This window comes from Eptatretus burgeri, chromosome 9 (assembly GCF_056783735.1).
Source record: "Eptatretus burgeri isolate ZD-2024b chromosome 9, Ebu_testis_v1, whole genome shotgun sequence".
Lineage (NCBI taxonomy): Eukaryota > Metazoa > Chordata > Myxini > Myxiniformes > Myxinidae > Eptatretus > Eptatretus burgeri.
The window spans coordinates 66,807,931-66,819,284 of NC_140969.1; the positions used below are offsets into that span (position 1 = coordinate 66,807,931).

At 42.1% G+C, this 11,354-nt stretch overlaps 1 protein-coding gene and 1 pseudogene across 3 annotated transcripts in view; one reads left to right on the forward strand and one right to left on the reverse strand.

Moving 5' to 3' along the window:
- Nucleotides 1-11,354, reverse strand: part of LOC147020263 (mitogen-activated protein kinase kinase kinase 9-like) — a 118,779-nt gene that overhangs the window by 98,246 nt on the left and 9,179 nt on the right. The gene's annotated exons all lie outside the window — the stretch shown is intronic.
- LOC147020265 (uncharacterized) lies at nucleotides 8,211-9,466 on the forward strand (annotated as a pseudogene).

Sequence of the window (11,354 nt, forward strand, 5' to 3'; positions counted from 1 at the left end):
AACTTTGAAGTGACGTGACGCGAAAACAAAAGCGAAATTCGAAAATCCGTCCTGACCAAATTTAGATATTGTCCCATACATTCATATGCCACAATCAAATTCAAGATCGCTTGAGAAATGTAGGAGATAGATTTTGAAAATCGTCATTTTCGCATTTTTTGCCAACTTTGAAGTCACGTGACACAAAAACAAAAGTGAATATCGAAAATCCGTCCCGACCAAATTTAGATATTGTCCCATAGATTCATATGCTACAATCAAATTCAAAATCGCTTGAGAAATGGCGGAGGAGATAGAATTTGTAAATCGTCATTTTCGCAACTTCAAAGGCCTCGTGACCTTGACCTTGACCTTCGGTGACCTTGAAAGTCATACCATCGTGTACGTCTCATCGACCTCTATCAGGATCACTCGTGACCAGATCTCCCGCTTCAACTTCATTGTGAACGGACGGACGGACAGACGGACGGACGGATCGAAGGACATCGACACCCATATTATTAGGTCATGCTCGAAGAGATGACCCAAAAAGAAAGCTGAATTTATATCCCCCCAATCATTATATATCATACCTGGTAAGTTACAATTTCCCACATTTGTCTGCTTATAAATAGGTCAAAGGTTATCTGGGATTAGCAGTTTTGAAATCCAGCATCAATTCAATCCAAGATACCATGTGTTTACTGTCTGTTCCTCTGTAAAATCAGCATAGTTCTATCATTAGGCATTATAAATGTAGGTCATACTAATGCCATGGTGTCAGGGATAGCATGGCTAAGTCTAGTTCATGTATAGTTGATTTATTACTTACGAAATCTAAAGACTTCGTAAGTATATTGATGACTTCCGTCCTCTGTTTGTGTGTTTGTTTGTTTGCTTGTGTGTTTGTTTGTGTGTGTGTTTGTTTGTAGGCACGATAACTCGAGAACGGAAGAAGCTACCAATGTCAAATTGCACCACGTGATTCAGGAGGGTGATGGCTAGCACCGATTAGATTTTGGTCAAAATCGGTCAAAGGTCAAGGTCACGGTGAGGTCAAACATCCAAAACATTCTATTTTTGATGGTTTGGTACAGAATTGTCGAAGAAACTTCTGGTTTACGTCGCTACCTTCTCTAGAGACAGCTTTTATTAGACAAGGTCAGAGGTCAAGTTGACGATTTCGTAAGTACCAGTCTATGACTGCTTGTTTATATTTTGGTTTGTTGAATGAAAGCCAGTATAAAAATGGGGTGATTTGAACATTGCTTCCTGCTGTTCATGTTCGGTCTATTCTGAAAAAAACATAGGCTAAATAAAATCTTAAAGAAAAAAATCCTTTTATTCATGCACCAATAAAATATATCCTAAAAATACTGTGTTTCGTATAAACCATCCAACCCAAGAGTTACATATATTGTATCTAAATATTTCATGGATTTTCTTCAAACTTTTCAGGAAAATAAAAGATTCACATCGAGAAAACATTTTTCTACCTATCTCAGCCACATTCAAAACAGCATGGGGTTTAAAAGGAAACAAACAGATTTTTAGGATGGATGGCCCAAAAACAGATGACATTTAGTGAAAGTATTTTACTCTTGAATCAGCAATGGAATATAGTGGACTTCTGTAGCAAGTGATGGAAATTGGTGACAGACACACCATGTACATGCCGTGTACATATACCTGTACATTAGGCCAAAAAAAAAAATGTTGCATTGGCGTAACCCGCCCGACCCTAAAAATTCCGCCGACCCTACGTTTTTTTTTGTTTTTTTGCTATCGATTTCAAGTATCTTGTTGATTGCGATCGCGATCGCAAAAACCCGGAAGTGTTTCGGACAGAACCCGCCGACAAAAAGGGTGGTACTCGAGCCGGGGGAGATTTTGGGAGGGATTTATTAGGAAAAAAATAAAAATAAAAATAAAAAAGATCCCGACCGACCTACCCTATTTTTCAGTGACCCGTTACGCCAATGCAACATTTTTTTTTTTTTTGGCCTTATTCTAAATAATTAACTTTGAAAATGGAAAATAATTTCAAGGGTGTCAGAATCTCCAAACTTCAGGTGTGGCCCAAACGGTGGGGAATGGTTCAATAACATCCAAAATTTGGCTTTCTGAGATTTCGACCACACACAACCTAGGATAAAAATTTGAAATATATCTGAAGACATCAATGTTCAAATGTTAACATTTTGGGCTTATCTTATATAAATTCACTCTTAAAATGAATTTGGCACCAAAAATCACTTCCTTTGGAATTAGAATGGAAATTTTCTCTCTTCACACGACAAAATTTTCATTTTGGTTTTCATCCCAAACTACTGATACGATAATGAAGATAAAAATCCAAATTCACTTTTGAAGGGGGGGGTGGGTGGGTACAATCCATGCTTTAAATCCCAAATGTAATGGAGTGATATTGGGATAATTTTGTTCCCAAACACCAAATGTGTAGCAGAGTGAAATTTAGTGGAGGGTCCAAATCCCACTGCGAACATCAAGTACACCAGGTTCGGTCTCCGTAAAGGGTGAACTGAGAGCTTGTGGAGATTAACTCTGCAGGATTCCCAGGCAGGATTGCAACTCCCAAGCAGGAATTAACTCGACCTATCCTCTTGCCCCGGTACACAGAATCCGGTGGTGAGATAGTTGCCTTCGAACAACTTGCCTTCTCTTCATGAAAGGCAAATCTGACTGACGGCAACCTCAGATCATTCCACAAAACCTGGAACAAGTGTGTGCCCACTCTCAGGAAAGCCAGAAAACAACATCTGGCTAATCTTCAAGGCTAAACTCTCAAACCTGTCTCCTTCAAAAACCTGGTGGTGCCTTGTCAAGTCTGTCTCTGGTGTATGCTCACCTCCATCTCCAAACATCATTTCAAATGGTACCACAGCTGACTATGTTTCGGGAGAAGGCCGAATGCCTCAATTCTGCGTTTGCTTCCAATTCTTGTGTACCCAACTGCTCCTGGATACTGTGTCCTTCCCACTTTAGAAGGTAGAGAGGTTTCTGGCAAACCTCGACTCCGAATCTACAACAGGTCCAGATGGCATCTGTGCATGTCTCCTAAAAGCCTGCTATGCTGCACAGATTGCTCATCCTCTTTCTACTCTGTTGCTGTTCACTGGATCGTTCTCTCTGGGTCAGTTTTTTCATCTGCTTGAAGTTAGCAAACATCACTGCAATACACAAACATGGTGCAAAAACGGATTTACTCAACTAAAGGCCTATTAGCTTGCTTCCAATTATAAGTAAGGTCATGGAATCTATCATTGCAGTTAACATCAAATCCTTCCTTTTCTCCAACAGCCTCATCTCGGATCATCCGTTTGGTTTCAGACCCGGTCATTCTACCCTGAACATGCTGCTTCAACTCTCCTAACAATGGATGAAAGTCCTCAATCTCAAACATGAGATCAGGTCCGTCTCTGCGGACACATCTCGAGAATTTGACGCAGTCTGGCACACCGCCTTGATCTCCAAGGTCACCTCCTCTCATGGAAAACAGACTTCTTCCACTCTCGTAGTCAGTATGCAACTCTTAACAGGCTCCTTTCATCTCCTCTCCCTGTGTAGGCTGGAGTGCCCCAAGGCAGTGTCTTGGGCCCAGTCTTGTTCCTCGTCTATTAAATGATCTTTCTGATTCCCGAGAAAATCATGACCATCTCTTTGCTGATGATTCCACCCACTGTCATATCGTTTCTCATTCTTCAAACAGGCAAGCAGCAGCCACTTTCCCTTTCTGCAAATATTGGTGGAATCAGGAGCTGGTATCAGGAGCTGGTATCAGGAGCTGGTATCAGGAGCTGGTCAAACACTTGGAATAGGCCTTTCAACCCCAAAAAATCCCACACTCACAGTCTTTTCGAAAGGACCATCTGACAAACCCTCCCACCTCACCTCCATTCATTTGTTCCTACCTTTTCTCTCACCTGTGGAACAAACTTCCCCAGTCTGTTCAGTCCCATTATCCTCTCAAGGGCTTCAAGACAGCTGCTCATCACTATCTGAGATTATCCCACATTCATACTCATTTCTTCTACCCCAAATGACCCCTCTACCAAGCACTCCCTTTTTCCAGGTTATTGTGACCCCCCCCCCACCTCTTTTAATTTGTTAGTTGATTTGTTCCTTTTCCGTTTCATCCACACCTTACACTTCCTCCTCTCGTTCTTGTGTTTCATTCAGCTTGTTCACCCCCATATGTCATTGACCCTCTCTCGCCCCTTGATCTCATTCTCACTTCCACTCTGCTGTTGGCATTTCCCCCTTTCCGTTTTTCTCCCATGAGCCTCGATCATGTATAAAAATAAAAAAGCGTGAGGAACTACTGTGCACAAGCGGTACAGCGCACACGAAAAAAATACCACTCAAACTGACAACAAAAATTTTGTTGTGCTTATTCCTCCAATATATAATTTAATAACACGAGGTCTGACAGCAATTCAATGTCTACAGCAACACGAAGTTAAAAGAAAAATTGTGGATTTAATGAAACAAGGGCAAGGGGACACAACAAGCAAATAATCAGCGAGGAAAGGACACAGACAAACCAGACGGACCTGCCTAATCGAGACGCAAACACCGCAGCGCCCATCTTAATCGAAGGTGTGATCAAAAAACAGGACAAAACGGGAGTGAAACAGATGGGGAGATGGAAGTTTATGTGGCCTTTCTTCATGGGGCACCCGGAGGCACAGCACGGGGTAGAGCATGGGGCACGCTCGTCAGGGTTAGAGGAGAAATTGTCCCACAACATGTACTGGCTCAACTGCTCCAAACCCCGAGAACAGCTCATTCATCGACAGACTACTGGGCCCGACTCTTTTTACGCAAGCTTTTCGAAGCTCATGGTGGATTCTAAAAGCTCTGGACCCTGATGCCAGCACCGCTTACTTATTGGCTGCCCCACTGGCAATGTGGTCTCTCCAAATCGTCATGGCCCAAAACTCTGCCTTTTCCAGTCACAAGGCAGGGAGTTAAAGAGAGGAAATAGGTAGAGTGGGCAATTCTAAATTCCTGCTCTAACCTTCAGGGTGCACTGCATCAGTGGCAAAGCCATGATTCCAGCAATGATGCAACCAGGAACCACATCCTGCGTACGAAATGAAAATAAATCTCCTTTCTTTGCTTTTTCACCCGGGAGGCCCCTCTACGGTTTGGGCACAACCAATTTATCCAGCATTCTAGCAATTTTTTTCTTCGAATTTTCTCTTTTTTTTTTTTCTCAATTTTTCTCAAGATTTTTTTTTCTAATTTTTTTATTTTCTCAAATTTTCTCAAGATTGGGATTCTCCCACAGCATATGTGGCAGAGAAATGGGGAACTCGCCCAATGGCGGGGAAATGGTCGTCGAGAAAGTGATGAAATATTTGACAGTGACGAAGAGAGGCAACCGTACGTACTTGAAAAACAGGATTGGTCCCAGAACAAACATTGAGAGACACCAGGCGCTCGAGGTGGAGCATGGGAAAGAACATCATCCAAAGCAACTCATTACTTGCGGAAAGATGCACCACAACTTGCGGACATGCAAGAAATCTGATAACCAGTCCATGAGAGGACCTTGGACACCATTATCTGACGGTTTGGAAAGAGGGAGTGGGGGTGTTAGACGAGAATCAAAGGCACGGGAGATGACATCAGGGCCATCTTGATGCACAGGTTTCAATCCAAGGGCAATCATCCACTATTGGCATTAAGTACTATCGCACGTCCAGGGAGAATGACTCAGGTGAGAGCCAAACTAATATTTGAGTTGAAGAAGAAATTAGTTTTGATGTCTGTTGGAATAATCAAATTTCATTACTTTGACTACACATTGGTGGAAAGGTTGACTGGTAACTAGTTGAGGAGCGAAATTTTGACACCATTCTGATAAATTTTGTCACATTGGTAATTTGTAAAAACAAACAGGCAGCCCTGAGATAATGATCTATAAAAATCAAGAGAGCAGGGAAAGAGGAATAAACAGAGCAGTTGAAGAAGACTTGCCCATTACAGTAACGATAGAGATATCAAGAATCATCCAACTCGTGACTTACTCATCACCGTCAGTAATAGACTAATGAAGCAGTAATTGGTAGAATGCTGGATAAGGGAGTACCTGTTAATTATGTAGGATGGAAGGGAGAGGGGAGTGGGCTAGGCTAGCACATTCAAGAAGGGGTGAAAATCAAAAATAGTGGTTTGTGTGAGGGGTATTGGTGGGTTGGAATGGGGGGGTGGAGGGTGGGAGGAGAGTACGGTGAAGATAGAAAACACCATCGTCATCAACACTGATATAAACATTATACAACATTTGTCGAAAATTTTCAGGATTGCCAATTTCCCCTTCAGAATTGCAGTTCATTTCCTTCCTTCCTTCCTTCCTTCCATATAAGTACTGCTTCATCAGGATGAAGATTACCACACTGCGGTTGCAGACATAGGACAGCGCCAATACAACAATTATACCCGAATACTGGTACTCATTTCACCAACCTCGGAAGGATGACAGGCTGAGTCAACCCCACCTGGTGTTAATTCAGTGGCCAACGGGGTTCAAACTCAGAACCCTAAGATCCCAAGCCAACCACCCTAACCACAAAGTCAACACCAGGCTTCCATCCACTAAAAGGGGAGGGAGTGGGCCCTTGTTTGTCTGTTTATCTGCGTACAGGATATCTCAAAAAGTTGTGGAGAGGTTTGGACAAAACTTGGCGGACAGGTTGGGTGTGTGACGAGCATCAATTGATTCGATTTTGGTGAAGATCCAGATCCAGATCCGGATCCAACCACGACAATTTTTAAGTGATTTTTTCACGATTTTGAGATGGGGCCAAAAACAACATAAAGCACGATATCGCAAAATTTGTGGACGGATTCGGATGAAACTTGCTGGACACATTTGGTGTGGACAAGGACGAATTGATGAGATTTTGGTGAAGATCCGGATCCGGATCCGGATCCAACTACTAGAATTTTTAAAGTGATTCTTCACCATTGAGAGAAAGGGCCAAAAATCGATATATAGTACGATATCTCAAACATGTATTGGTCGTGATATGTTCTCGTGGATCAGGCATTGCATGGTTGAGGCATGCGCTCTACCGAGTGCCCATCTAGTTAATAGACTGTATTTCCTTTTGTTTGCTCCTTCCACTTCCTTATAAAATCTAAAGGCTTCCTCCTGTCATAAAATAATAAACATTACCATTGGAAACACTGCATGAAAGCTCGAGGTCCCGCTTATTCTTCCTTGATCTGAGAAACAAGGGCTTATAAAAACAGGCATGTCTATGATTAAATGCACAAGAATTTCGAATGTTTGTTTCAAGTAAATAGACCTTTCCAACGATACAGTCTCTATTTTTGTACGACAGCAGGATCCCTTTAGAATGAAGTGTGCGAAACATACGTTCACGTCTCCTTTTAGAAATTGATGAAAATGCTGCGTTTTTCGAAGCGATGACATGACATGTCCTCCTTTAAAGAGGAACCCCAACGGATTTTTTTTTTCTCTGAAAACCATTGAAAATCATTAATCAAGGTCTAATATGAAGGGGAAAAAAAAAATTTGAATTTTTTTTTGCCAATCACAGAATGCCGAAAAAGCCCTAATCTAATAGTCCAGGCAAAATAAGGTTTGATCGGGAACAAATTGCAACAGAATTTTTTTTAGCACAATACATTTCTATGAGGTCCCCACAACACCATACTAAAAGTCCTAAGAAATCCCTGTTGCGGAAATACGTCTAATTTGCCAAAATCCAATATGGCGACCAATTATCAATTATCAATATTGTGCCATATCTTTGCTCACAGATGACATATTTGGGTGATTTCAACTTCAAGAATGGGTATTTTGTATACAAGGATGCATTTAGAATACTTTTAAACTTCCCTGGAACAAAATCTCAATTTGCATAAATCCAATATGGCCACCAAATATCAATATTTTGCCAAATCTTTGCTCTCAGATGATGTATTTTAATGATTTAAATTTCTATAATGAGATCTTTGGATCTCCCATGTAGGAGAGGTAGCAAGTGCAGATCGTGAGGCAGATTGTGTAGGGACAATAGCTGTACAACAAGATACATGTACTTTCATAAACGATTTAACAGCAGCAGCAGAACTCTGACAGAACAGTATCTTCTACCTCTACTATAGAAGAGGTGTATTCAGAAGAGGTGTTAGGAAGACTCCAAAGTAAACTGAATGAGAAGAAAGAAAAGATGACTATGCGGACAGCAAAACTCTGGGTGCAGTATCTGAACATGCTGGACATCCTGCGAAGATTTCTTAAAGCTGAGCGGACAGGCAACTGGAAATTACACCTTCAATCAGTACAATAAATGTTACCATACTTTGCAGCATCTGGACACATGCTATATGCAAAGTCTGCATATGTATACCTGCAAATGATGCTTAATCTGCCAGAAAGTCATCCAGATGTCCATCAGCAATTTGAGAAAGGATACCATGTGGTGAGGCGCAGTGATAGGTACTGGGCAGGACTATCCACGGATCTCACAATTGAGCAAGTGCTGATGAGAAGTATAAAGACACATGGAGGCCTGACAAGAGGAAAAGGAATGACAGAAACTCAGCGTTTGGTGTGGGTCCTTTCCATGCCAGCATGTGCAAATATCAACGAGGCCATGCAGAAGCTCAGTGGCATCTCATTTGAAACCAGTGACCAGCACAAAGACCTGTCAAAAGCTAGACAAGCTAGAGATGTCAATGACACCCTTGATCTTATCAGCTATCTCGGGGAGAGAGATCCATTCGCACGGAATCCGTCCCTGTTTAACATTGCAAATGGCATGACAGCCCAGGAAGGAGTCAACGTTGAAAGATCAAGAACAGTTGGAGAAAAGATTCTGGCATCCATGGTTGGGAAATCTGTAGAAGAGTTCACCTTCTGGAAATGTGATCGAGCGGTGACACTTAATTCAAGATCAACTGTCAAGATCAAAGGAGAATCTGTGAAGGTAGATCCACAGTTGATCTTCCAGAGACTGGTAACCATTAGGGAGCGCTGTGAAGATCTAGTCACTCTTCAAATATGAACTGTGTAGTTACCCCCCAGCATTGTTTGAATCCTCCTTCCTTCACCTGCAGGCCAATAAGGCTGTCCTTGCCGATATTCTCTGGAAGACCATGCAAGGGGAGCAACAAGCACCAATTGGAAATGTCCAGTATATTCTCGATGGTGGTGCGCTACTTCATCGTCTTCCAGGGCCAAGAGGTTCCACATATGAGAGTGCCAGTCAGCTTCATGTCACATATGTTACACATAAATATGGGGCTGCTACCATTATCTTTGATGGATACCAAGACGGTCCAACAACAAAAGATGCCACGCACATGAGGACAGGGGCTTGTTCAGGCATGACAGTAAACTTCACTGGTGGAATGGTTATACAGTCCAAGAAGGAGGAATTCTTGAAAAATGTGACAAACAAACAGCGATTTATTGTTTATCTTCGTGACAAACTAGAGCGGGCTGGGTGTAATATAGATCATGCAAAGCATGATGCTGATGTGCTCATTGTCCAAACAGCTGTTGCATCTGCTAGAATCAAAGACACTGTCCTGATAGGGGATGACACGGACTTGCTCATCCTCCTACTGCATCATGCTGAACTGGATGCACATGACTCGTTCCTGGCCCCAGAGCCCAGGCAATCAGCAAAAAAGACCAGGATATGGTGCATAAAGCAGTCTAAGGAATTTCTTGGTCCTGATGTTTGTGACCATGTGTTATTTATCCATGCAATCCTTGGCTGCGATACAACTTCTCGCCTGTTTGGATTGGGGAAGGGTTTAGCAGTAAGGAAGATCAAGAGTGTTGCCTTGTTCCGTCAGCAAGCTAAGGTGTTCAGCCAAGAAGGACACGTGGCAAAACAGAACATTATTGCAGCAGGAGAAAAAGCACTTGTGTCATTATATGGTGGTGCCAAAAAACAAGGACTGGACACTTTACAATAAAGGTGATTTTGTGAGAAGGTTTCCAAGAGCACATCTCATGTAGAACGTCAAACTCTACCCCCAACCTCAGCAGCTGCAAAGTATCACAGCCTCCGTGTATATTATCAGATGGTGGAGTGGAAAGGAAGAAGCATCAATATGAAGCTTGGAAGAGTGGGGATGGCACATGGTGGATGGACAATGTTTGCCAATACAAACTGACCAGCTTGCAGCCCCATCAAAACTACTGGATGTCATCTGCTGTAACTGTAAAACAGACTGTAATACAGAGGTGCACATGCAGAAAGTATAGTCTGCATTGCAGTGCTGTTTGTGGAGAATGCCATGGGACAAGTTGTGCCAACTCACAGCGACCAGATTTCACTGATGACTATAATGATGACCTTGATGGGCATCTTCAGTAGGGTATTAATATGCCTGCAATGAAACACTCGCCAAAGAAGTGACTCATAAATTTGATCACAAAATATTGATATTTGGTGGCCATATTGGATTTATGCAAATGAGATTTTGTTCCAGGGAAGTTTAAAAGTATTCTAAATGCATCCTTGTATACAAAATACCCATTCTTGAAGTTGAAATCTCCTAAATACGTCATCTGTGAGCAAAGATATGGCACAATATTGATAATTGGCTGCCATAATGGATTTATGCAAATTAGACGTATTTCCCCAACAGGGATTTCGAGGACTTTAAGTCTGGTGTTGTGGGGACCTCATAGAAATGCATTGTGCTAAAAAAAAAATTATATTGCAATTTGTTCCCGATCAAGTGAAAAAATGGGCTAGATTGCCTGGACTATAAAATGTCGATTTTCGATTGTCGCCAGTGACGTCACACTCAGAATCCACCTTGATCCAAATGGCGGCTTACATGGAGAAACAGTGCATTTCGAGCTTGGATTCCGATCTTGATTCCATCGCATTCGCAACTCTGAAGGTTCTCAGTATGTTGAAACTGATCAGTGGGATTTTTTTTTACAAACTATTGGAGACGCAATGAGTGTTGGAAACCCTTTCGGGGGAATTACGGAGCCTTATTATTTCCAGCCTTATGGGAGCGATTCAGATGAAGATGGCGACAGTGGAAGTGTTCGTAAAAATGAAAACACCGGTCGCATGTTCACGATAGATTAGTAGGTTTTGTTTTTCCATTCAATCGACGGTTCATAAGGGATTAAAAAAATAAATGAATTAATGAATAATGATATCACTCCAGCCATAACAAGGCACCCCCCCCCCCCCAAGCACACTCGCACGTCGGACAAATTGGGTGACAAATGCATTGTCCGACCGTCGCAGCAGTGTGACCACTCCTCATTTTCATAAATGCAAAGGTGAGCCAATGAAAAAAGCCAAGAATTCACAAGGTTTCGGAAAAGCGAT